The following is a 24,340-nucleotide window of genomic DNA, read 5'->3' as shown; positions in this document are numbered from 1 at the left end:
TAGCTATGTCCCTTTTAGGAAAGACAGGTCCATAAGGCAAGGCAAGGTGGTGAAGTTGCTCTTTATCTGAGATAGCAACTAGAATGTATTGAGTTCTGTCCAGGCATGGAGGAGGGGATGAGTTGAGAGCTTGTGAGTGCAAATTAAGGAGCAGTCTAGCATGGGTGATACTGTTGTGGGTGTTTATTATAGGCCTCCTTATCTGGATGAGGAAATTGATGAGACTTACAAGCAGCTGACAATAGCCTCTAAAACACAGGCCCTGATTCTCATGGGGGATTTTAACTACCCAGATACTTGCTGGAAGGTTTCCTCAGCCAGCCAGACACAGTCCAGGAGGTTCCTCCAGTGCATCAATGATAACTTCATGATGCAAATGATGAATGACCCATCTAGGAAAAGAGACCTGATACTCACTAACAAGAAGGGTCTGATTGAAGCAGTGAATGCTAAGAGCAGCCTTGGCTGCAGTGATCATGAAATGGCAGGGTTCAGGATTTTGTGGCAGGAAGAGAATATCGAGCAGGATCACAGTTTTGGACTTCAGCTGGGCCACCTTGTTAAGGAGGGGTTTGAATCTGGGTTAGGAGCAAATTGTAAAGAGACTGATATAACAACTATTAAATAGTTTATTAAATATATAAAGCAATTTTCCTAAACTTGTTTACAATTAACACCTACAGATTCTGTTATGTGGTTGGTAAAACTATTTTTTGCAGAATGTATATATGCAGTCAGATTAAATTTAAATGATTTAGGAAATTTTTTGGAAAATATTTATAACTGGAGAGTCTTGCAGCACAAACTGCTGCTTAAAGATTAAGCATAAACTTTCACAAACTTGAGTAAAGAGAGTTAGTTTACTCACTGGTTAAGAGACTCAATATTTGTCATCCAGAAGCATAAACGGGAAAAACACAGTTGCAGCCATGTGGTGGACTTTCATGTGGCATTGGTGTCATGTGGCTTTGCTGCTTGTTTAGTTCAGATCGAGCACGTCATCCAAGAAGGCCCATGGACATGAGACAAGGCCTCCATGGCTCTCAGGAGTGGTCAGCCACCTGGGCAAGGCAGGATCCAGGTTTGTGGCTGGTGCAGTGCATGGCTGGAGCGGCGGGCTAGTGCCCTGAGCTGGCAGGTCCTGGTGTCACAACTTGTTGCTAGGCTGTTGCTATGTTGTTATCTATACTCAGGCTCGAGTGTGCATCTCTATCCCAGACTAAGGGCAAGCTGTTTTCAGTCCCTCAGCTCGGTCAGGCAAACGGTAGAGAATAAAGCAAAGCGGCAGCCAAACAAACAAGTTTGCTAGGTTTTAAGCATTTTGATGAGCATCTTTGACCAATAGCAACAGATAAAACCACCCCTAAAACCAATCCCGAGTTGTTTCTCCAAAAAGGGAGAAGCACATGCCTACATCTGTGACCTGTGTTTACCACGAACAAAGCAAGCTGCAAAACAAGGCCAACTATGGTGTCTGTGATAGACTGAGAGGCACCAAAGCTTTTGTCTGCTCTCCCGCACTTTTACCACCTGGGAAGACGAATGGGGAGGGGGGGAGAGGGGGAAGGGGAGAGGTGTCAAGGTGAGTATTCAGGCAGGTATTTAGTGCATGTGATGGATAAGTATTCTAGGTATAATTTGGACCTTCCACCACACACCTTTGGCTTTTCCAAGCAATTGCTAGGGGATATCTCATGGGACAAGGTACTACAAGGCAAAGGGGCCCAAGGCAGTTGGTTAATATTCAAAGACCACTTCTTCCAAGCTCAAGATCACAGAATTCCAACAAGTAGGAAATTGAGAAAGGGAGCCAGGAGGCTCACATGGTTAAACAAGGAAATGCTGGGCAAACTCAAGTGAAAGAAAAGAGTCTACAGATCATGAAAGAAGGGGCTGGCCACCTGGGAGAAGTATAAAACTGTTGTCAGAGAATGCAGGGAGGCAACTAGGAAGGATAGGGCCTCCTTGGAATTCAACCTTTCAAGGACAGCAGAAAGGACTTCTTCAAGTACATTGCAAGGAAAATTAACACCACAGGTAATGTAGACCCTTTGCTGAATGATGAGGTTGCCTTGGTGACAGAGGAGACAATGAAGACAGAGTTACTAAATTCCTTCTTCGTGTCCATCTGTACTTCTGGAAACTGTCCTCAGGAGCCCCAGACACTTGAGGCCCCAAAGGAAGACATGACAAAGGAGCAGTTTCCCTTGGTTGATGAGGACTGGGTTAGGGAACAGTTACGTAATTTGGACATCCATAAATCACTTGATCCTGATGGCATGCACATGCAGGTGCTGAGGGAGTTGGAACAGGTCATTGCCAGACCACTCTCCACCACCTTCAGTAAGTCATGGTGGACAGGAGAGGTGCCTGGGGTCTGAAGGAAGGCAAAGATCACTCCAATCTTCAAAAATGGTAAGAAGGAGGACTTAGGTAACTAAAGACCAGTCTGCCTCACCTCCATCCCCAGAAAGGTAATGCAATAACTTATCCTTGGTGCTGAACTTGAGCATGTCAAGGACAAGAGGGTTGTTAGGAGCAGTCAGCATGGTTTTACCAAGGGGAAGTAATGTTTGACCAACCTGAGAGCTGTTACAAATTATGCAAAATTAATAATCTATATTTTGATAACTAAGTGAAGATTGTTAGTAACTATGTAAACTGTTTATTAACATTAAATCTCACTGGTAAACTTATTTACAAGGTTTGAAACGCATGGTTTGGACATTTATACACACAGGGAACAGGCAAAACTAGAACATTTTTAAGAAATAACTAGCAAATGCAAACATTATACTGGAAAGATGTTCTTAGTTTCAATAATATCTCTTGCCCACCAGGGGACTTGAGAGGCTCCTTTCTAAGGCAGAAGGCACAATAGAATCTAGTTATTTCTTAGAGGGAGGCTTTGAATATTTACTCATAAAATTATCTCCTGACTCTTGGGGTTAGCTATAGCTTCAGACAGTACCCCAAATGCTTTCAGGGAATTCTGTTGGTGTCTTCTCATCTCTGAGACTTCTGATTCTTCCCAAGCTCCACAGGATGCTGGGGAAAGGAAGCAGATTATTTCTGACCTTATTCTGATTTCTCTGGACTACCTGTGTATGTCCAGGACTTCTTGTCTTGGCAGGAGTCTTTTAGATGTAGACAGGATGTCTTGTGATGTGCAGTCTTAGCATGATGCCATGCTGGCTATGCAGGCTGATCATGTGGAGGCATTTATGCCTATTTCTAATAAACTCAAGGCAGGCAGTTTCCAGGCAGTTCAGGATGCAATAAGCCAATGAAGCAGAGCACTGCCAGAAGCAGAGAGCAATGGCAGCATGCAGTAGCAAGCAGGAAGCAAGCATGAATACAATGGCAGAGCACATTGTGTTACCTGCTCACCTCTTTTTATCAATATAGCCTGAGGCTAATGGGCCTTTGGACACAGAATGGCCAATCAGAATGGCAGTTAGCTGAGCTTGACCGTATTAGGTGAAGTCATAGGCCTTGCACAAGCCAAGTATATGTACCTTGTTCACCACAGGATGTGAAGAGAAGCAAAACAAGCCTGGGCAAGCCAGAGTCCTTAGACTCAGTGGCTCCAAGTTCTTCGTTCTCTTTCCTGTGGTTACTTCTCCCCATAGCAGGAGGGAGAGACAGGATATGTATAAGCCTATTTTGGCCTATTTAGGCCTACCACGACAATAGCCTTTTATGAGGACATAATGAGGTGGATAGATGATAGCAGAACAGTGGATGTGGTTTACCTTTGCATTTGACACTGTTTCCCACAGCATCCTTGCAGCTCACCTGAGGCAGTGGGGTCTGGGTGGTCAGGTAGCAAGGTGAATGTGAGATGGTTGAACAAAAGAAGTCAAAGAGTTGTGGTCAATGAGACAGAATCTAGTTGGAGCCCTGTAACCAGTGGAGTCCTTCAGGAATCAGTACTAGGACTAGTACTATTCATTAATGACCTGGATGAGGGCACAGAGACCACTGTCAGCAAGTTTGCTGATGGCACCAAACTGGGTGGAGTGGCTGTCACACCAGAGGGTTGTGCTGCCATTCAGTCACACTTAGAGAAGCTGGAGGGTTGAGAAGAGAGAAATTTAATGGAATTCAACAAGGGCAGGTGTAGAATCTTGCCCCTAGGGAAGAACAACCCCAGGTACCAGTATAAGTTGAGGACTGAACTGTTGGAAGGCAGTGAAGGATAAAAAGTCTGAGGGTTCTAATGCATGGGAGGTTGACCATGAGCCAGCAGTGTGTTCTTGTGGCCAGGAGGGCCAATGCCATGCTGGGGTGTGTGAGAAGGCCTGTGGTTAGTAGGTTGAGAGAGGTTCTCCTCCCCCTCTATTCTGCAGTGAAGCTGCATCTCAAATATTGTCTCGAGTTCTGGGCCTCACAGTTCAAGAAGGACCTCAGGGAACTGTTTGAGAGAGTCAAGCACAGAGCCACAAAAGTGATTAAGGGAATGGAACATCTCTCTTTTGAGGGGAGTCTGAGGGAGCTGGGGCTCTTCAGCTTGGAGAAGATGAGACTAAGGGGTGTCCTCATTAGTGTTTATAAACATGCAAAGAGGGAGTGCCAAGAGCATGGAGCCAGGCCCTTCTTGGTGGTTCCCAATTACAGGACAAAGGGCAATGGGTGGAAGTAGAGCCATAGGAAGTCCCATGGAAACATGAGGATTTTTTTTTTTCACTGTGAGGATGGCGGAACGCTGGAACAGGCTTCCGTGGGGTGTTGTGGATTCTCCCTCTCCGGAGATACTCAAGATCTGCCTGGTGTCATCTAGTATAGGTGATTCTGCTCTGGCAGGGAGTATTCGATGATCTTTTGAGGTTTCTTCCAACCCCCAGCATCCTGTGATTCTGTGAATATTTAGGAATCTGCAGGCACATGTAGCTCCTGCCTTGGAGAGAAACCAAACTGTATCCATATACTTAATTTGCGTGGTGTAGTCATGGTTTTAACCAAACCATCCTATGATTCTATGAATGTTTAGAAAAGTACATGGTTTGGAGTATGGTCACAAATGAAGAGAAATAAATGAAGAGGTAAGAAAATACAATTTTGCTTGATGTAATATGAAGTGAAATGTAGTAAATCTTGGTTTAGTAGTAAATTTTGTACTAAAATTTATTGGTTTTGTTCTGTACAAATTCAAAAACATCAATGATATCCCTTCAAGGTCTGTTCAGATTCTTTATCTTTGAGTTATTATAAATATATGCTTTGCTGTCCTCTTTGCTATTTGAATATCTTTTCATGGTTTGTTGCTCTTGGGTGTTATAAACATGGATGACAATCTTAAAGGGAAGATAATTAATGTAATGTATCATCACAGTGTGATTGGGGTGTATCAACATCTGTGGAACTCTGAATCAGATCTATGAATTTTCAGGTCTCTTCTGAGATAGTATTATTTCTTTTCTACCCCATTCTTTTTTCTCTTACCTCAGTATAACTTTAACTTTCAAGGCAATGCTTCTTATTTTATAGCACGTGAAGATGGAAGGAGTAGCTAAAAGAAATGAATAGTTAACTATAATGAATAAATAACTTCTGTAATAATAATGTAACTGTTAAACTCAAGTCTTTTGTGTCACTTGCTTAATTTAGAAGTGAAAATGTACCTGTAATTAAGAAAAGGAGGCTATGACAGAGATGGCTGTCATAGAGATCACAGCCATGGTGTGCAATTTGGTTTCACATCACCAAATAGTACTATTTTATGGTTATGGACAATACTGCTGGATAATGATTTTTGAGGTGGATAGTCATATATTAATTTATTGAACACTTAAGGGAAAATCTGATCAAACAACATTTCTGCAGCACTCTTTTTGTGCTAGTGTTACATTTTATTTATGGATTACATTTCTGGGAAAAAGGAGGTTTCAAGTTAAGTAGTACGTTCTTTCAAATTGAAAAATATGAAATGTAGTAAGAGTTCTTGGGGACCTGACTGTGAATAGTCAGTAGCAGGAGCTTTGCCTGTCTGTAAGACTCAGATTTGCTTCTCTGTAAGAGTCTATTGGTCCTTAGGGCCTAAAAGAAGCAAATATTGACAGCAGTGCTTAAATCAATGTGATGCTTTTACTGCAGGCAGTTTTTTGCTTTGCAGAGGCATAATGGTTATGCTGTTGTATGGTGGTGGTTTTTTTTTCCTTTTACATTAGATTTTCCAGGTGAATGGGACTTCAAGCACTCAATTGACCCAGAATTCCTCCAAGAAATTATAGAAGCAAGGCAGAATATTCTTTTCTTTCTCTTTTTCAACAAAACCCTGGTTACCAGTAAACTCCTCCATGCTATTGCTGCACAAACAGTAATGAATTATGCTGCCCAAATTTATGTCATGTTGGCAGCAGATGGCATGAAGTAAACAACCCACTGTTTTGATTCCTGCACACTTTCTTTTTTTTATCCAAATGAGCAGCAGGTTTAGGCCCCAAAATATTGTGGGATGTGAGTGGAGAACACTGCACTTGTTCTGCTGAAACAAATATTCTGGTTACTTCTTTTTCTTAACAGAACCCACAAAAACAGCTATATCCCTGGCATGGCTGTGATGTTTGGTTCACTGACCGTTAGAGAATATATTTCAGTATGTGCTGATAAAGCACTCGGTGGCATCTGTTGTGAGGAGACTCATTGCTTATTCTGTTATTTCACTCTTTCTCCCCCTTACTTCTCCCACCAATTAGGAAATAAAATTACATTTTATTCTTGTTCTTTCTAAAATACCAACTCTGTATTTTAAAATGCCTTGAGATCATACTTTCCATTATTTTTATTTTTCTTCTGCTTTATTCCAAAATCAACTCACAGGGAAATTTAGTTATACTATTACTTGACTGCAGAATAAAAAAATTGGTTTGTGAAAGACAAATCCAGTTGGTGCTGATTTGTTTGGTTTTGGAAATCTCAAACAGCTGAATGTTTGATAGCTCAAGATCAGATTGGAAGTAATTTCCTTCATTTTCCTTTAATCTCCAAAGACAGCAGGAGTTTACCTTTTTTGAATGATTTTTGACTGTATGTTAAAAGAAAAAAGAAATGAAAAAGAAGCATGTGGCATATCAAGGTACATTATGTTCTGAATGACCTGCACTGGAATTACAATTCCAAGCACAACTTGTTCTGTCATCAATAAATAGAAATATTTAATTCAAACACATCTATGAAAATTGCCATTTGTAGGGTTTAAGTCATGGCCATTGTAACTATTATAATCATAATTGATCGTCCAAGTCTTTGAAAGTTGGTTCCATGGCAACGGTTTGGATATTAGTGTAGCACAATAAAATTTCCATTGCTATGGCTACACCAAGTGGCGCCTTGATCCTAAAATGAACTTCATGTGAGAACAGAGGTTTACACTTGTCTTATCACTGGCATTTTCGCGCCCTGCTGAAATCAGCTGGCAAAACACTTGGGCGTGTGCAAGAAAGATTGCTGCTCCCAAGCACATTTATGTTAATCCTTCTGCATTAAGGTCAGCAGAAGACATTTTAGGAATAATTTTCTAACAAGTTTAGAAATTTAATAACGATAGAATGAGAAGAGGATAATGGGCTGTGTTTATGTGTATGTAGTAAGAAGTGACTGAATGCTAAACAGGGCATACCTTGCTGGTGAGGGGCCTGGAACACAAACCCTATGAGGAGAGGCTGAGGGAGCTAGGGGTGTTTAGCCTGGAGAAGGGGAGGCTCAGGGGTGACCTCTTTGCTATCTACAACTACCTGAAGGGAGACTGTAGACAGGTGGGGGTTGGCCTCTTCTGCCAGGTAACCAGCAACAGAACAAGGGGACACAGTCTCAAGTTGAGCTGGGTGAAGTATAGGCTGGATGTTAGGAGGAAGTTCTTCACAGAGAGAGTGATTGGCATTGGAATGCACTGACCAGGGAGGTGGTGGAGGCACCGTCCTTGGAGGTGTTCAAGAAAAGCCTGGATAAGGCACTTAGTGCCATGGTCTAGTTGACTGGCTAGGGCTGGGTGCTAGGTTGGACTGGATGATCTTGGAGGTCTCTTCCAACCTGGTTGATTCTATAATTCTATGATTAAATAAGTAAGATTTGAAATTCATTGACTCCCACTGGCTTCACCATGTCATTGGTCAGATCTTCACTGTAGCAGAATATGCACTTCCAAATGTTTTCTTGAGCTGCTGTAACAGGATGCCTAGTCATGGAATCACAGAATTGTCAGGACTAGAAGTGACCTCAAAGATCCAGTTCCAACCACCCTGCCCTGGGCAGGGACACTTCACAGTAGATCAGGTTGCTCAAAGCCACATCCAGCCTGGCTTAAAAACTTCCAGGGATGGGACTTACCTCCCTGGGTAACATTTCTCAGTATCTCATCACCTTCTCATGGTGATGAAATTTTACCTAACATCCAATCTAACTCTACTCCCTTTTAATTTTGCTTCATTTCCCTTAGTCCTATCACTACCAGACATCCTAAAAAATCCCTCACCAGCTTTCCTGTAGGCCTCCTTCAGATACTGGAAGACCACCATAAGGTCTCCTTGGAGCCTTCTCCTCTCCAGACTGAACAGCTCTAACTCTCAGTCTATTTCAATAGGAGACATGCTGCAGCCCTCTGGTCATCCTTGTGACCCTTCTCTGGATATGCTTCAGCACATTCATATCCTTCCTCTAACAGGGGCTCCAGAAGTGGATGCAGTACTCCAGGTGGGGTCTCACCAGATGGGGAGAATCACCTCCCTTGATCTGCTGGCTGCACTGGTTTGCTTTCTGGGCTGCAAGTGCACACTGGCAGGTCATGTTGAGTTTTCCATCCACCAGCATCCCCAAGTCCCTTTCCTCAGGGTTGCTCTCCGGTCAGTCACTGCCCAGCCTGGATTGGTGTTTGGGGTTTCCCCAACCCAGATACAGGACCCTGCACTTGGTCTTATTGAACCTCATGAGGCTGGCTTGAGCCCACCTCTCCAGCCTGGACACAGTGGATGGCGAATCTTCCCTCCAAAGTGTCAGCCGTGCCACACAGCTTGGTGTAGTTTTCAGTCTTTTTCAGTGATGATCTAACACTCTGTGCTGGAGTAGACTCAGCCTAGTTATACATGGTAAGAGGTCAAATAAATTTGATGAATACAGAAAATGAAGTAATTTGAATCTATGAGGAATTTGAGGGAAGGAAATCCTTTAAAGCGTCACTTAGGAGGGTTTCTAGAGGAAACTGTTGCTGGTTTGGTTGTTTATTTGTCAGTTTTTCTTATCTGTCATGGGACATCTTGCATTTATGATGTTAGTTTTTGGTATAGGAAAGTGTATACAATAACCATTGAGTATAAAACAAAATAAGAATTTAATCAATCATTTAATACTGATACTTGACTATTACATTAGTCACAGTCTAGGCTAATTTGGTCAATTTACTGTTACTTCAATTCAGTGAAAGCAAAATGGCCACAAATTGCAGCTCTGAGGTTATGATGGGCAATGTGGTGTTACGTAAAATTAAGTTAGATAATTGAAGTTCTGAAAATTGTATATCTTCATCAGTGCTACTGAAACTGCTAATTCCACTGTGATGGTTTGGGGGTTACCCCGCCCCTCCCACACTTTTGAATTTGCCCCAGCTAGCTCAGAGGGACCCTGGGAATATAGATGAAGCTATTTATTTACAGCTAGCAAAATTTACAAGCAGCTATTTACAATATATACAGTTATATACAATTATATACAGAAATATACAAAGGATAAACAATACAAAAGCACAACTCCCCTCCCAGAAACCTGAGTCCCCAGGAGGGGCTCTCAAACCACCCCAACACCTCCCCCCGGCCCCTCTCAACCTTACCCCAGTTCTCAGGAAGAAAAGAGGTGCAGCCAAGAGGTTAGGGAGCAAGGTTAGTGGGAGCAGGGTTAATGAGATGTGACCAGGTCTAAGGCAAAAGCAAGAGTGAGAAACAAAATGGAGAAAAAGTCTTCTTCCCAGAGTTCTCAGCAAGACTGTGAGAGAAGTTGACATCAGTTGTTTTCATTTCACTGCCCGTTATCTAGTTCTGTTACCAAAACATTCCAGCTTGCTTCAAACTAGCACAATCCACCCCTGTCTACTTTGCTCAGAGTATCGCTGAGAATTATCCAATCTAATCTAAACCAATATTTACACTAAAACAATATATACAAGTTCAGTTCACACTTCAATCAGATGTAGGTGATTCAAAAGCTCAGAACAGGGACTCCCAGGTGATGTTGGGTTCGTGCTCACGTACTGTAGATTCTATTGTAGATTCTCTCAGTGTTGGGCGCTGATGTTACCTAGAACAGAAAACTCCTAACAGCTTGAATTTAAACTCTCTCAGCTAAGGTTAAATTTCTCTGTGGAATACACTGGATTTCACCATTCTCCTGCATTACCCAGTATGTATGACCAGGACCTTCAGCAGAAACCACCCCTCGGACAGGTTTCCCTTCGCCCGAAGGAGAAAATACCCAAACAGTTTTCCCTAACAGATTCTTTTCACGTACAACAGGAACTTTATCACCGTCTACTGTTTGGACCAAATCTGATTGTGCAGGTCCTGCTCTGTTTACTGAACCTCTACTATTTACTAACCAGGTAGCTTGTGCTAAATGTTTGTCCCAGTTTTTCAGAGTTCCACCCCCCATGGCTTTTAGGGTGGTTTTCAGCAAACCGTTGTAGCGTTCAATCTTCCCTGAAGCTGGTGCATAGTAGGGTATGTGATAGATCCATTCAATACCATGCTCTTTGGCCCAGTTTTTCACAAGATTGTTCTTGAAATGAGTACCATTGTCTGACTCAATTCTCTCTGGAGTTCCATGTCTCCACAAGATCTGTCTCTCCAAACCAACAATGGTGTTACGTGCAGTAGCATGTGGAACTGGATAGGTTTCCAGCCATCCAGTGCTGGCTTCTACCATCGTTAGCACATACTGCTTGCCAGAACGAGATCGAGGTAAAGTGATGTAGTCAATCTGCCAGGCTTCACCATACTTGTACTTTGACCATCTCTCACCATACCATAAGGGCTTGATTCGCTTAGCCTGCTTAATAGCAGCACAAATGTCACAGTCATAGATGACTTGGGTGATAGCGTCCATGGACAAGTCAATTGACCTATCACGAGCCCATCGGTATGTTCCATCTCTGCCTTGATGTCCAGATGAGTCATGGGCCCACCGAGCTAAGAACAGTTCACCTCGGTGTTTCCAATCAAGGTCAATGTCAAGTTCAGAGTTGGTATCAGCTTGAGCAATCTTAGCAGCTTGGTCTGCCTTCTGGTTATGTTGATGTTCTGCAGTTGCTCTGCTCTTGGGCATGTGTGCGTCTACGTGCTGCACCTTCACTGGAGTTCTCTCCAGCCGTGCATCAATGTCCTGCCATAGATCAGCACACCAAATAGGCTTTCCTTTCCTCTGCCAACCATTCTTCTTCCAGTCCTTCAGCCAACCCCATAGAGCATTGGCTACCATCCACGAGTCGGTGTAGAGGTAAAGGATAGGCCAACTTTCACGTTCAGCTACATCAAGAGCAAGTTGAACAGCTTTTACCTCAGCGAACTGACTGGATTCTCCTTCGCCATCTTTCGTTTCAGTAACTCTCCTGGTTGAACTCCAAACTGCTGACTTCCACATTCACTTGTTCCCAACAAGACGACAGGAACCGTCTGTGATCAAAGCATAGTTCTTTTCCTGATCAGAGAGATCACCATAGGGAGGAGCTTCCTCAGCACGAGTTATTTTCTCCTCTGGAGGTTTGGAACAGTCTGTGCCTTCCGGCCAGTTGGTGATCACCTCCACCAGACCAGGTCGATCAAGATTACCCATTCGTGCTCGCTGGGTTATCAAAGCCATCCATTTAGACCAGGTTGCATCTGTGGCATGATGTGGTGATGAACCTTTGCCCTTGAACATCCAGTTAAGAACTGGCAGTCTAGGAGCTAAAAGCAATTGTGACTCAGTTCCAATCACTTCAGAAGCTGCTTTCACTCCCTCATAGGCTGCTAGAATCTCTTTCTCAGTTGCAGTGTAATTTGTCTCTGAACCTCTGTAACAACGTCCCCAGAAACCAAGTGGACGACCACGTGTCTCATTTGGAGCTCTCTGCCAAAGACTCCAAGTTGGACCATTGTCACTGGCAGCCGTGTACAGAATGTCCTTAATGTCCGGACCAGATCGCACAGGTCCCAAGCCCACTGCATGGACTACTTCGCGCTTGATCTGATGAAAGGCTGCTTGTTGTTCAGGTCCCCACTCGAAATTGTTTCTCTTACGAGTCACATTGTGCAGAGGTTTGACAATTTGACTGAAACCAGGTATGTGTAGTCTCCAAAATCCCACCACACCAAGAAAAGAAAGTGTGTCCTTCTTACTGGTGGGAACTGCCATGGTAGAGACTTTGTTGATCACATCCTGAGGAATGTAACGGCGACCATCCTGCCACCGCACTCCCAGAAACTGAATTTCTCTGGCAGGTCCTTTGACCTTGTCTCTCTTAATGGCAAAACCTGCTTGCAACAGAATGTCAATGATTTTGTTACCTTTCTCGAAGACTTCCTCAGCAGTTTGTCCCCACACAATGATGTCGTCTATGTACTGGATGTGCTCTGGAGCTTTACCTTTCTCCAGTGCATTGTGGATGACTGAGTGACAGATGGTTGAGCTGTGTTTCTACCCCTGAGGCAAATGGTTGAACTGGTACTGGATTCCTCTCCAGGTGAATGCAAACTGAGGCCTGCACTCCTTTGCTATGGGAATTGAGAAGAAAGCATTAGCAATGTCTATGGTTGCATACCACTTAGCCTCCTTCGATTCCAGCTCGTACTGGAGTTCCAGCATGTCCGGCACAGCTGCGCTCATGGGTGGCGTCACCTCGCTGAGGGCACGAAAGTCAACTGTCAGTCTCCAGTCGCCCGTAGGTTTACGCACAGGCCAGATGGGACTGTTGAAAGGTGAATGAGCTTTCTCAATGACAGCCTGATCCTCCAGTTGATGAATCAGCTGATGAATGGGCAACAAAGAGTCACGGTTAGTTCTGTACTGCCTATGGTGAACAGTTTGAGTTGCAATTGGCACTTCCAGGTCCTCTATGTCATGATGTCCCACAACTGCAGATTCATCAGAAAGTTCAGGTCTAATAGACAATTTCAATTTATCATCCTCAATCTCTACAGATGCTATTCCAAAAGCCCATTTATGACCCTTAGGATCTTTGAAACATCCTTGTCTCAAAAAGTCAATTCCCAGAATGCAAGGCGCATCAGGACCAGTTACAATAGTATGTGTCTTCCACTCTTTACCAGTTAAACTGATCTCAGCCTGTATCTTAGTTAACTCTTGAGATCCAGCAGTGATTCCAAAAATAGAAATGGACTCTGTCCCTTTGCAATTGGATGGCAATAAAGTACACTGAGCACCTGTAGCAACTAAAGCCCTGTATTTCCGAACTCTTGAACTGCCAGGCCACCTAATGAATACATTCCAATAGATTCGATTCTCTCCACTATCCCTTTCCTCCTCCTGGCTGGAGGCAGGGCACCCCTAATGCTGAACATGGCATGTGGGGTGTACACAATGATTGGTGGTGTTGTGAGAGAAATTGCAACTGTTGGAACAATTGCATTTGCTCTCGGGAGCTGAAGAAGTGACAGCTACTTTTCTGGCATTATTGCCTCTGTTTCTGCCACTCTGCAGATCCTTGACCCTCTTTGAAAGAGCTGAAGTAGGTTTACCATCCCACTTGTTCATGTTCTCACTGTATGTGTCACGCAGAAGTATCCACAGTGACGCACGTGATTGCTGCTGTCTGGGTGGAATTTGTCTCCTCCTGGGCTGGAATTGCCTTGCAGGAGGTGGGCGTCTGTTCCTGACTGCAGAAACATGCACCCATTCAGATGATGCAGGAATGGTATCCTTTACCAGATTGGTAATGTTTTTGAGATCCTCCTTCAGTTCTTTCATGCCATTTCTAATGCCATTCTCAATACCTTTCTTAAGCTCTGTAGTCATAGTCTTTATGGCACAGATTATACCAGAATGTGACAATCTATCCTCTATCTGCCTGAGCTGGTCAGTGAATTCACCAACAGTGAAAGATCTTCCATTATCACTCCTTGCTAGAAACTTACTGGCCAAGATGTTAGCATAGGATGAAGGAGCAAGTTTAATCAGCTTCTTCATGAGACCTGTTCCCAAAGGAATATCATCAGGCTCATGAGTACCATGATCTCCATAAAGCACTTCCTTCACAGCAAACTCCTTCAGAAGCTTAATTCCCTGCTCAACGGTGTTCCACTTCTTGGCAGCCCATGGCAAATCATCCCGGGAAGGATATCTCATAGCCACAGCCAACAAAAGGCGTGTCCACAAGCTAACCCTACCAAGAGGACTTGCTAGGTGTTTGTCCACTCCACTCTCCTTAGTGAGTGGTCCCAGCTGCTTGGCAGACTGGTCTCCTACCTGCAGAGCATTAGCACCAATGCCACGGCATCTCACTAGCCAGCTTAGGATTGGCTCACCTGATTCCCTTGTGTATTCCTTCCTAACTTCCCTGACCTCTCTGAGTGGATCCTTGGAGCCTTGGATGTCATCTTCCTCCTCCTCTTCCTGTTGTTGATCTGGTGGTACTAGGCCTAACAGAATCTTCCTCATAGCATTCCTAAACTCATTGGAACCATCCTCTCTCTTGGCAGCTAACCTCACAGCACTCCTCTCACTTGAGTATTGTTGTCTCAGCACATCTACAAGGTCTCGCAGACTAACTATCTCCTCCTCCTCTTCTCCTTGCTGCTGATCACCAGAGGTCCCATCTCTTACATCCTCCTGCGAACCACTCTTTGTCTTAGCTTTTGTCTTAGCAGGTGCCAGAAGGGCCTGAGCAGCAACAGACTTGGATGTGTCTGCTGGAGGATTTGAATCTTTAGGAGTCTGACTTGGAGGGTTTGAATCCTTAGGGGTCTGACCTGGAGCATTTGAATTATTTGAGGTCTGACTTGGAGCATTTGTATCCTTAGGGGTCTGACCTGGAGCTTGTGAGTACAAATCTGCCTTGCTTTTAACAGGAGGATTTTGGTTCTGGTCTGCTGGCTGGGGGTTCAAATTGGCTGAGCTGGTGTCATTAGGATTTGGACTGACTGGGCTAGCGTTACTAGCACTAGTAGTATTGTTTGCCTGTCCTCCTGGGATGCCTGCCAACCCTGAGGTGTTATCATTTTTGCTAGGAACATTTTGATTTTGGGTACCTGCCTGTCCTCCTGGGGCTCCTGCTAAACTCTGCCCGTTGTTTTTGTTTTTGTTATCATTGTTTACGTTAGTGGGGGGAACACTGGCTGTGTTCCCAGCACTTGGAGAAGGAGGGCCAGAGGCTGGCAAGGGGGAAGCCGATGACTGTGTTCCCTTGTTTTGCTGTGAAAGAGACTGCTTCTGAGACACAGAATTTTTCCTAGCTCTTACAGAAGCTGGTTTTGAATTTTTCACCAATAATACCAGAATTAATATGAATATTAAAATCATAAGAGCCATGATAATGCACAGCAACCCCGCTACAGTCTCTTTCCTGTAAAAATCCTTGCATGGACTTGGCATTTCAGTTTGGGGCTGGATGACCCTCATGAGAGCAGTAGATAAAGCAGACTCTCGATTGATTGTAACATTATTGACAAACACTCTTGTAATATCACTATTAATATTCTCAGTGATACTAAAACCAGCATAACCAAGAATAAACTCACCCCAGCTCCAGAACATGTTTGAAAGCTTAACTTTAGCCTTCTTAAAAACTACATGAAGCAAGAAATAAACAATTTGATCTTTGATCCAATTGTACACAAAAAACCAGAAAACAGGCCACACAGCAATCCCCACCAAGTACAATAGCTGCTTGATTAGCTTCATCTTAATTCCCAGAGCTAATTTCCAATCACTCCAATAACTAGCCCCACGTTGGGAAAGCCAATTAAAAAATGTGATGGTTTGGGGGTTACCCCGCCCCTCCCACACTTTTGAATTTTCCCCAGCTAACTCAGAGGGACCCTGGGAATATAGATGAAGCTATTTATTTACAGCTAGCAAAATTTACAAGCAGCTATTTACAATATATACAGTTATATACAATTATATACAGAAATATACAAAGGATAAACAATACAAAAGCACAACTCCCCTCCCAGAAACCTGAGTCCCCAGGAGGGGCTCTCAAACCACCCCAACACCTCCCCCCGGCCCCTCTCAACCTTACCCCAGTTCTCAGGAAGAAAAGAGGTGCAGCCAAGAGGTTAGGGAGCAAGGTTAGTGGGAGCAGGGTTAATGAGATGTGACCAGGTCTAAGGCAAAAGCAAGAGTGAGAAACAAAACGGAGAAAAAGTCTTTCTTCTTCCCAGAGTTCTCAGCGAGACTGTGAGAGAAGTTGACATCAATTGTTTTCATTTCACTGCCCGTTATCTAGTTCTGTTACCAAAACATTCCAGCTTGCTTCAAACTAGCACATCCACATATCAGAATGAATAGCAATATTCTTCTGAATACTGAGCTACCATCTCTGCCTAGCAGTATTCTCTGTGTTATAGAAGTGAGGCTGGTGTGTGAGTATACTTTTGTGTAACATACACTGGCCTGAAAAATTGCATATCTTCCGTGAAGTGAAAAATGACCTTTTCTTGAGACTAAAGGCTGAGAATTTAAATTTTGCTTCTAAAACTGAAACTACTGTGAAGTCCTCAAGGTACTAAAGACACCTGTAGATCCCCTAGCTCTGAAGAGATGAGAAAGGAGAGACCATGCTGGGTTTCTTTTTTTTTTTTTTTTTTTTTTTTCCTCCAAACAGGAGAAAGGCTCTTCCATCCTGTCATGCAAAGTAATTTTTTTTCTATTAACAGATGCTCCTAAGAGATAATACATACATTGTGAAAATTCAGTTGTTTCCTGTTTTCTTACAATTTTGGACTAATGCAAGCTCACTCCAATTTTTGTTTGACTGAAATGATCTCCTTTTAACAAAACTCTGCAATTTATGACCTTGCTAACCAGATTTACTGTTTCAAAAATTTTCAGTTTGACTTAAATCAAAATTACCATTTGAACTTTGTTGTGGAGGGCAGGATTTGATATGTGGCCGAGTCGAGAATTTATCAAAAATAGATATTTTTTATTTTCCCAAAAACCCGCCCCCACAACTATATATACAAAGATTAATTTAGTTTAATAAACAGGTTCAGTTACATGAGAATTAATCTACAAGGATACCATCAATAATCTGACTATATTAGAAGTCAGAAGTTGGAAAAGGACTCAGCTATTAATTAATAGTGGTTTCTTACTAAATTAAGCTAAGCCAAATAACTCACTCAGGCTGGCTCGTGCGGTTTGTGTTCCTCTTCCTTTCCAGCGGCTGCAGGAGTCGTTAAGGGTCGTTAAGGGTCGTTAGGCACACAAAGGTGTTGACAGGAAAGCGAATCCTTGGTCTCTCTGCAGTCCAGGCGAGGGGAGTGTGTGAGCTCAGGCAGACACATACGTCCAGGCACAGGCAAACTCCAAAGCGGGAACCCCAAAGGCGGGAAGACCCCCAATATTTATAACCTTCGCTAGACAAAGGGCAGAGTTACCACACCTTAGGCGCGAAAGCGCACAGCCAATCCCAGCCTGGCTCCAGCGCGGGAACTCACGGGGCAGTCGCCCCCTTCACGGGGCAGTCCTCCCCCCCTTCACGGCTGCAGGGCAGGCGAGGTGGGGGGGGGGGGAAACCAGGCGGCTTTTCCCCTTTCCCCCCGAAGTCCAGGCAGGAGAGGAATTTAGGGATACAGGACTCCAGGACAAACTTATACTGATATTGCCAAAGAAATGATATTTTCAGGTGTCCTCAATGCATTTGAAGCTTTACAATTAAAGCGCTTACTAGCTGAGTATCTTTTTAGTTGGTGTACAGTTGCTTGTAATCCTTTGGGACTTTCTCTTGATTTATAGCTCATGCCATTAATAAGATGCAGAAGAAAAGAACACAAAAAAATTTGTGATTTCTGAAATAGTTGGTGAAGTGATGACAAGCTGATAACAAATTGACATGCTTTCCAAATGGAAGAAAAGTCTCTTCAAAAAGCTGTTATTTCACCACTGTCTTGAAAATAGCACTATTGTCTTCTAGGCATCAATATCAATCTTTTGGAGTATGAACACAGCAAAGTGCTTACTGGGAATAACAGCAGACTGTGAAAAAAGAACCTGAACACTCTTTACAACACATATTGAGACTGTGCATGGTAATAGAATCTCTTTGACATGTTATTTTGAAACCAATCTTAAATAACTTTCTCTGTTTGAGTATTAAGTTTAGTTCACCCAAAAGGATTGAAGTCTTTATTATAATTTTAGCTGTTCTACTGTGTGAAATTGCATCAATTCAGAGATGAAGCTTCCTGCCTTTCCCTTATGTGGGATGACATCACACAAATTTCCTATGCTTAGACCACTAGAATGTGAAGAGAAAGTGTTCTGTACCTAAAAACTTCTTACCTTTTCCGGTACACATCAGAATTCTTTAAAACAGTGAACAGTGCAAATACACACTCTTTACTGACTAAAGTCTTTTGTCCAGTTGAAAGAGTAGGATGATGGACTAAGGCAAGGGAAGGCAGATTTTTTTGGAATGCAACGTGTGTTAGTATCCACTAAACTGGGGTTCAGCAACTTTCACACTGAGAACTGAGATGAATGCCTGGTTTTGGATAAGTCTTAGCTTCAGAATATTGAATGTGGGTCTAATTATTTTCTTTATCCCTTCCAAAGCTTAACTTTTTATGCAGTGAGATATACTTTAACTCAAGCCTTTTTCACCATTTTGGTCTGGTTGATCAAAACCAGTAGAAAATATTCAATGGAAAGATGACCCAGAATTTTCAAAGCCAAGGACAACTCCTTATCTTTCTATCATGAGTTACAAGCATTTGGCAGAAATGAGTAGAGATTATTTCTGAAGGAAGCGGAAACAAATTGTCAAGATGACTTCTAGAAGTCCTCTTCATTTAGTGCAACCTTCAACAGCAAGTTCAGATAGAGTAACAGAGCCTTGCAAAGTGGCTCTGCATGTACTATGGTAGAAATAAATGGAAAATAAGTAGAAAATTATGGAAATAAGTAGTTCAAAACCTGATGTCCCCAGGTGTAAATATATTAATTTTCAAGATAATTCAGGATGTGAATACACAATACAAAGCTAAACTAAATAGAAACATTCAAAAATTCAGTATGAAAGAGAAACATCAGGGATGTTAAGAGGAATGGATAACCAAACGTTGGTTAGTATCAGACTGTAGAATGAAATGATATATATATGATTCATATTTGTTAACGCAAATGCTATTCAGTGCTGGATCATATGATAAGGATTTCCCCCTTAAATAGTTATCCATTTTTTTTCTTGGTGTTTTGAATATATAATTTTTTAACTGAAATTTTATCAGTGTTTCTTTTTCAAATAACTCTTGTGGTTTTTTTTTTTTTCTTTCTATGATACTGGTTTTATGAGAACTTTTTTCAAATCACCAAAGCCTATTTGTTATTTCTGCATTTATTTTGACCCATATTTTAGCTATTGAAATGCAAAGAGATTTGCAATCTCATTTACATTTCAACACACTAATTGCTAAATCATTTAGGAAAAGAAAATAAGACATACGAGCAATTGTTATTATGCATTTGTATTCTTAATATTTGGTTTTCAGCATAACCTTAGGTTGCAATGCAGGTTAAATTTCCCTTGCTGATTTATAGGTATAATGTAAACTCTAGGCTCAGTTAATGATATTGCAGCATAAAATTGTTCAATTTCAGAGTAAAGACCTTGCTTAGCGCTGCAAAGCTCTGGGTTCATTTCAATGTGATCATTCAGGCACTGTAGAGGGATTGCACTTTTACAGATTTTTTTTTTTTTAAATTTTAATGAATACATGAATAAATAACAAGTTCAACAAACAAGAGTTCCCTACTGGCTATGTCAAAGAAATAATATTGTAAGATGTTCTGAATTTCAATCGATCACCCACAACGCTCCTTGTCTGCTTAGGGTCTGTGCATTAATGCAGAAAGCATTAGGAAACTACTGTTAACAGTCTTGAGCAAAAAATATCCAAGATCAGGAACACAGTCTCAGCTTGTGCTGGGGGCAGTATAGGGTTGATATTAGGAGGAAGTTCTTGACAGAGAGTGATTTGCCATTGGAATGGGCTTCCCAGGGAGGTGGTAGAGTCACCGTCCCTGGAGGTGTTCAAGAAAAGACTGGATAAGGCACTTAGTGCCATGGCCTGGTTGATTGGATAAGGCTGGGTGGTAGGTTGGACTGCATGATGGTTTGCCCTGGATGATCTTAGAGGTCTTTTTCAACCTGGTTGATTCTATGATTGTACAATTCTAAGTGTCCTTTGTATATTTAGTAGGTGTTTTGATTGTACCTACCTTTTCACATATGACAAATATTGCTTGTGTTGTATTTGCATGTCCAGAGCATATGCTTGTTTTGTGTCTTGACTTTGAATGAGTTATTTCCCTTAAGAACTAAGAAAGTAATGAAATACACGTACATGCTTGAGATTCAGGAAAAGCAGGATGGAAATGCACTAAGAATGAGGACTGGTATTTTATGGGCACTTTAATATATGAGGTCATTAAAATTATGATGAAGAGGATAAATACACTGATAAGAGGACCAGAACTTTGCAATCATTGCCTATTGGATGTGATCAGTCTCAGAGTAACATGCATAATTTGTTGATACCTTTTGCAGGAAATAGTATAGGTAGACATGCACTAGAGGATATTGTAGTACCTTGTATGTTCTGTTCCTGAGGCTAAGTGACTTTTGGATGCATCAATTAAGACTTTAGAAAAAAAAAAAAAGTGGGAGGAAGTCTTGAAAAATATCTCAAAACAGGCATGGGGGCGGGGGGGAGGGGACTGTGCAGGGAGTGGAAATTGTGTGGAAATACAAAGATTTATCGTGGTGAAATCTACAGTCTAGAATGAGGAGTTTTAAATTCTGAGATGTACCCCTACTTCATCCTTATTCTTTTTCTGAGAAGGGCAAACTTTGTGACCTTTTATTCTCTATACTCCCCCCTACCCTTCCCACAATAGTCTATTACTGAGATTTTTTTCTTTGTCTTTATTTTATAAGAACAAAACCCAATTGTGCATTGTAGTTCTGCCTAAAATAGAAATCTGCAAATTCTTCTAGCTATTATTTAACAAAAGCACACCATTTAGCTTCCAGGTTGTAACTGTAGAATTTGAAAGTGACAATTTTACATATGCTGCAAAAGCTAAGCCTGTAGGTAGAAGCATATAGCTTCTATCTCTTAATCTCACTTCACCTCCTCTCCTACCCCTCCAACAGCTCTCCAGGATGTACTGCTAGTGGCTTGCCTTTTAGATTTGTCAGAGACAAGTAGTTATGCCAACAAGCATAGTTATTTGACAGCTTGCTGCTGTTTACAGTATCCTCCTTTACCCCAGCTGGTAAGTATTGCTCTTATGCCTTCTCTTCCATCACAGGGAAATTGGCACTTCCTCACAGTGCAGTTCTCAGATTGTTTTAAAGGGCATTACAGAATGTTAATTCTGCACAGTGTGTTTTTTCAACTGGACATCTTTCCAGATTTATAGAATCATTTTAGCTGAAATATCATCAGATCCAACCACATGTCTAACACTGTCAAGTCCACCACTCAACTATATTCCTAAGTGCCACATCTATAGTCCTTTAAATCAATGCCTTCAGAGCTTGTGACTCCACTCTGGCCAGCCTGGTCAGTGCTTTACAACCCCTTCTGGTGAACAAATCTTTCTTAATATCCATTCTAAACTTCCCCTCATACAGTTTGAGGCCATTTTCTCTTGTCCTTTAACTCTTTGCTTGGCAAAAAAGACTGGCACTCACCTCATTACAGCCTTCATCTAGGTAATTGTTGAGAGTGAGAAGGTCTGCCCTCAACATTTTTTTTTCCTCCAGGCTAAACAATCCAAATTCCCTCATAAATTTTGTGCTCTAGAGACCTGATATTTTTGTTGTTCTTTGGACATGCTCTAGCACCTGAATGTTGTTCTCGCACCAAGTGGTCCAAAAACCACAGCGTTTGAGCCAATGCTGAGTACACAGGGATAACTATTTCCCTAGTTGTGCTGGTCATATTATTTCTGGTACAGGTCAAGATGCTGGTTGCCTTCTTGGATACTTGAGCACTCTGCTAACAGCTGTTGACCAACATCTCCAGGACCCATTGCACTGGGCAGTTTTCTAACCACTCTTCTGCAAATCAGAAGTGTTGCATGGAGTTGTTGTGACAAGTGCAGGACCTGGCACTTGGCCTTGTTGAATTTCATACAATGGTGCCTTGGTCTATATACCCAGCCTTTCTAGATCCTTCTGTAGAGCCTTCCTACCATCAGCCAAGTTAGCACTCCTGCCCAGCTTGCTGTTATCTACCAAGCAACTGAGGGTTAATTCAATATGCTTATCCAGATTACAAATAAAGGTAATAAAGAGAGATTCTCCCAATACTGACGCCTGGGAAGCAACATTTGTGACCAGCTGGCAGCTGGATTTAACTCCATTCATCACCACTTTCAAAGCCTGTTCATCCATCACATCTTTCACCCAAGCCAAGAGCAACCAGTTTTTCTCAAGGACAATACTATCAGAAACAGTGTCATAGGCTTCACCAAATTCCAGGTAGACAGCTTTTTACATACCCGCTAAATATATCATCTTGTCTCAGAAGGAGATCAGGTTAATCAAGCAGGACCTGCCTCTCATAAATCTGTGCTGAACTGAGTCTGATTCTGTATGTGCCAAGTGATGGCAGCCAAGATGATCTGCTTCATAACTTTCCCTGACATTGAGGTCAGACTGATAGGTCTGTAGTTCCTCAAATGGATATCACATTTGCTAACTTCCAGTCAGCTAGGATCTCTTTAGATTAGCCGGTAAATAATGAAAAGTTGTTATAAAGGGGAAATTAATTAACATGAGAGGGTATTTTTTCCAAAATCAATATTGTTTATTAATGTTGATAATCAGAACTCTCGCCACCCCCGACCACTAATTTTAATAATATTCAGGTTCTTACACGGTCATGGAAACGTTCTGTAGATAGTATCTGGATCTAGTAATAACCAGCAAAATACATAAACATTAATTGAACTGGAAGAGAAGATTCTTGCAGTCAAATGCCACTTGCGGTCAGTATACCACTTGCCCACTAGATGGCCTCAAGGAGCCCCTTCTGCTTATGACATAAGGCAACAGGAGAATTACAAAAAGGATTAAAATATTTACTCACAAAATTATCATTACCCAACTCATGGGGCTAGACACAGTCCAGACAGTGCCCAAATGCTTTTAGGGAACTCTGTCTTGTTAGCTGGTGAGACTTGAATTTTCCCAGGCTCCTGGGAAAAGGAGACAGACAGCCTCTGACCTTGTCTTCTGGCTCACCTGCATGATCTGCCAGACTTCTTGTGTCAGCAGGAAATTTTCAGGTGCAGTCAGGATGTCTCACAATGTGCAGTCTCAGCATGATGTCATGCTGGCTATGCAATCACATGGAGGCTTTTAGAGTCTGTTCCTGAAAAACTTGAGACAGTAGAATTTCCATGCAAACAATAAGGCAGTATTCAATGGCAGCAGGCAATGGCAGGCACGAATACAATGGCAGAGCATGGCAGTGTGTTGTTTACTTGCATATCTCTTTTTTTCAATGTGGGCTGAGATTACTTGCCCTTTGGGCACAGAATAGCCAATCAGGATGGCAGTTAGCCAAATCTTGCTATTTTGGGCAAAGCCATAATCTTGCTTTACCCAAGTTTGGGAAAAGCATAGTCCTTGCACAAGCTTAGTGTGTGTACCTTGTTTACCACAGGACCAAGAGAAGTCTGGGCAGGCCAGAGTCCTTAGACTTAGTGGCTCCAGGTTCTTCTGTCTTCTTTCCTGCTCTTGCTTCTCTTGTGGAGCAGAAAAACACATCTGGTTAAGCCTATTTCAGACCTACTAGGCCTATCGCAACAAAAGTGGCTTGGTGAGCGCTTCCAACAGCTACCTCTGTACCTTTTAGGTGGGAGAAGTCAGTTAAGCTGGATGGTGAAATTGTTGATTTGTAGGCTATCTAGCTCGAGTGGAAGGTCACTTGAAAACTGTTTCACCCTTGATAAATACTACCTTGAAGTTCACTGACTACACTTCTGATTATATTTAACTAATAAACCAAGCAGTGAATGACAGGGTGGTGTTAAGATCCAGCCCTAAAGTTCTGATTATTGTGTGGAAATGCTATTATTTTAATTTGCCTTTTTTTTTTTTTTTTTTTTTTTACTT

The sequence above is a fragment of the Pogoniulus pusillus genome, chromosome Z, assembly GCF_015220805.1.
Source record: "Pogoniulus pusillus isolate bPogPus1 chromosome Z, bPogPus1.pri, whole genome shotgun sequence".
Lineage (NCBI taxonomy): Eukaryota > Metazoa > Chordata > Aves > Piciformes > Lybiidae > Pogoniulus > Pogoniulus pusillus.
This window is presented reverse-complemented; position numbering follows the sequence as displayed.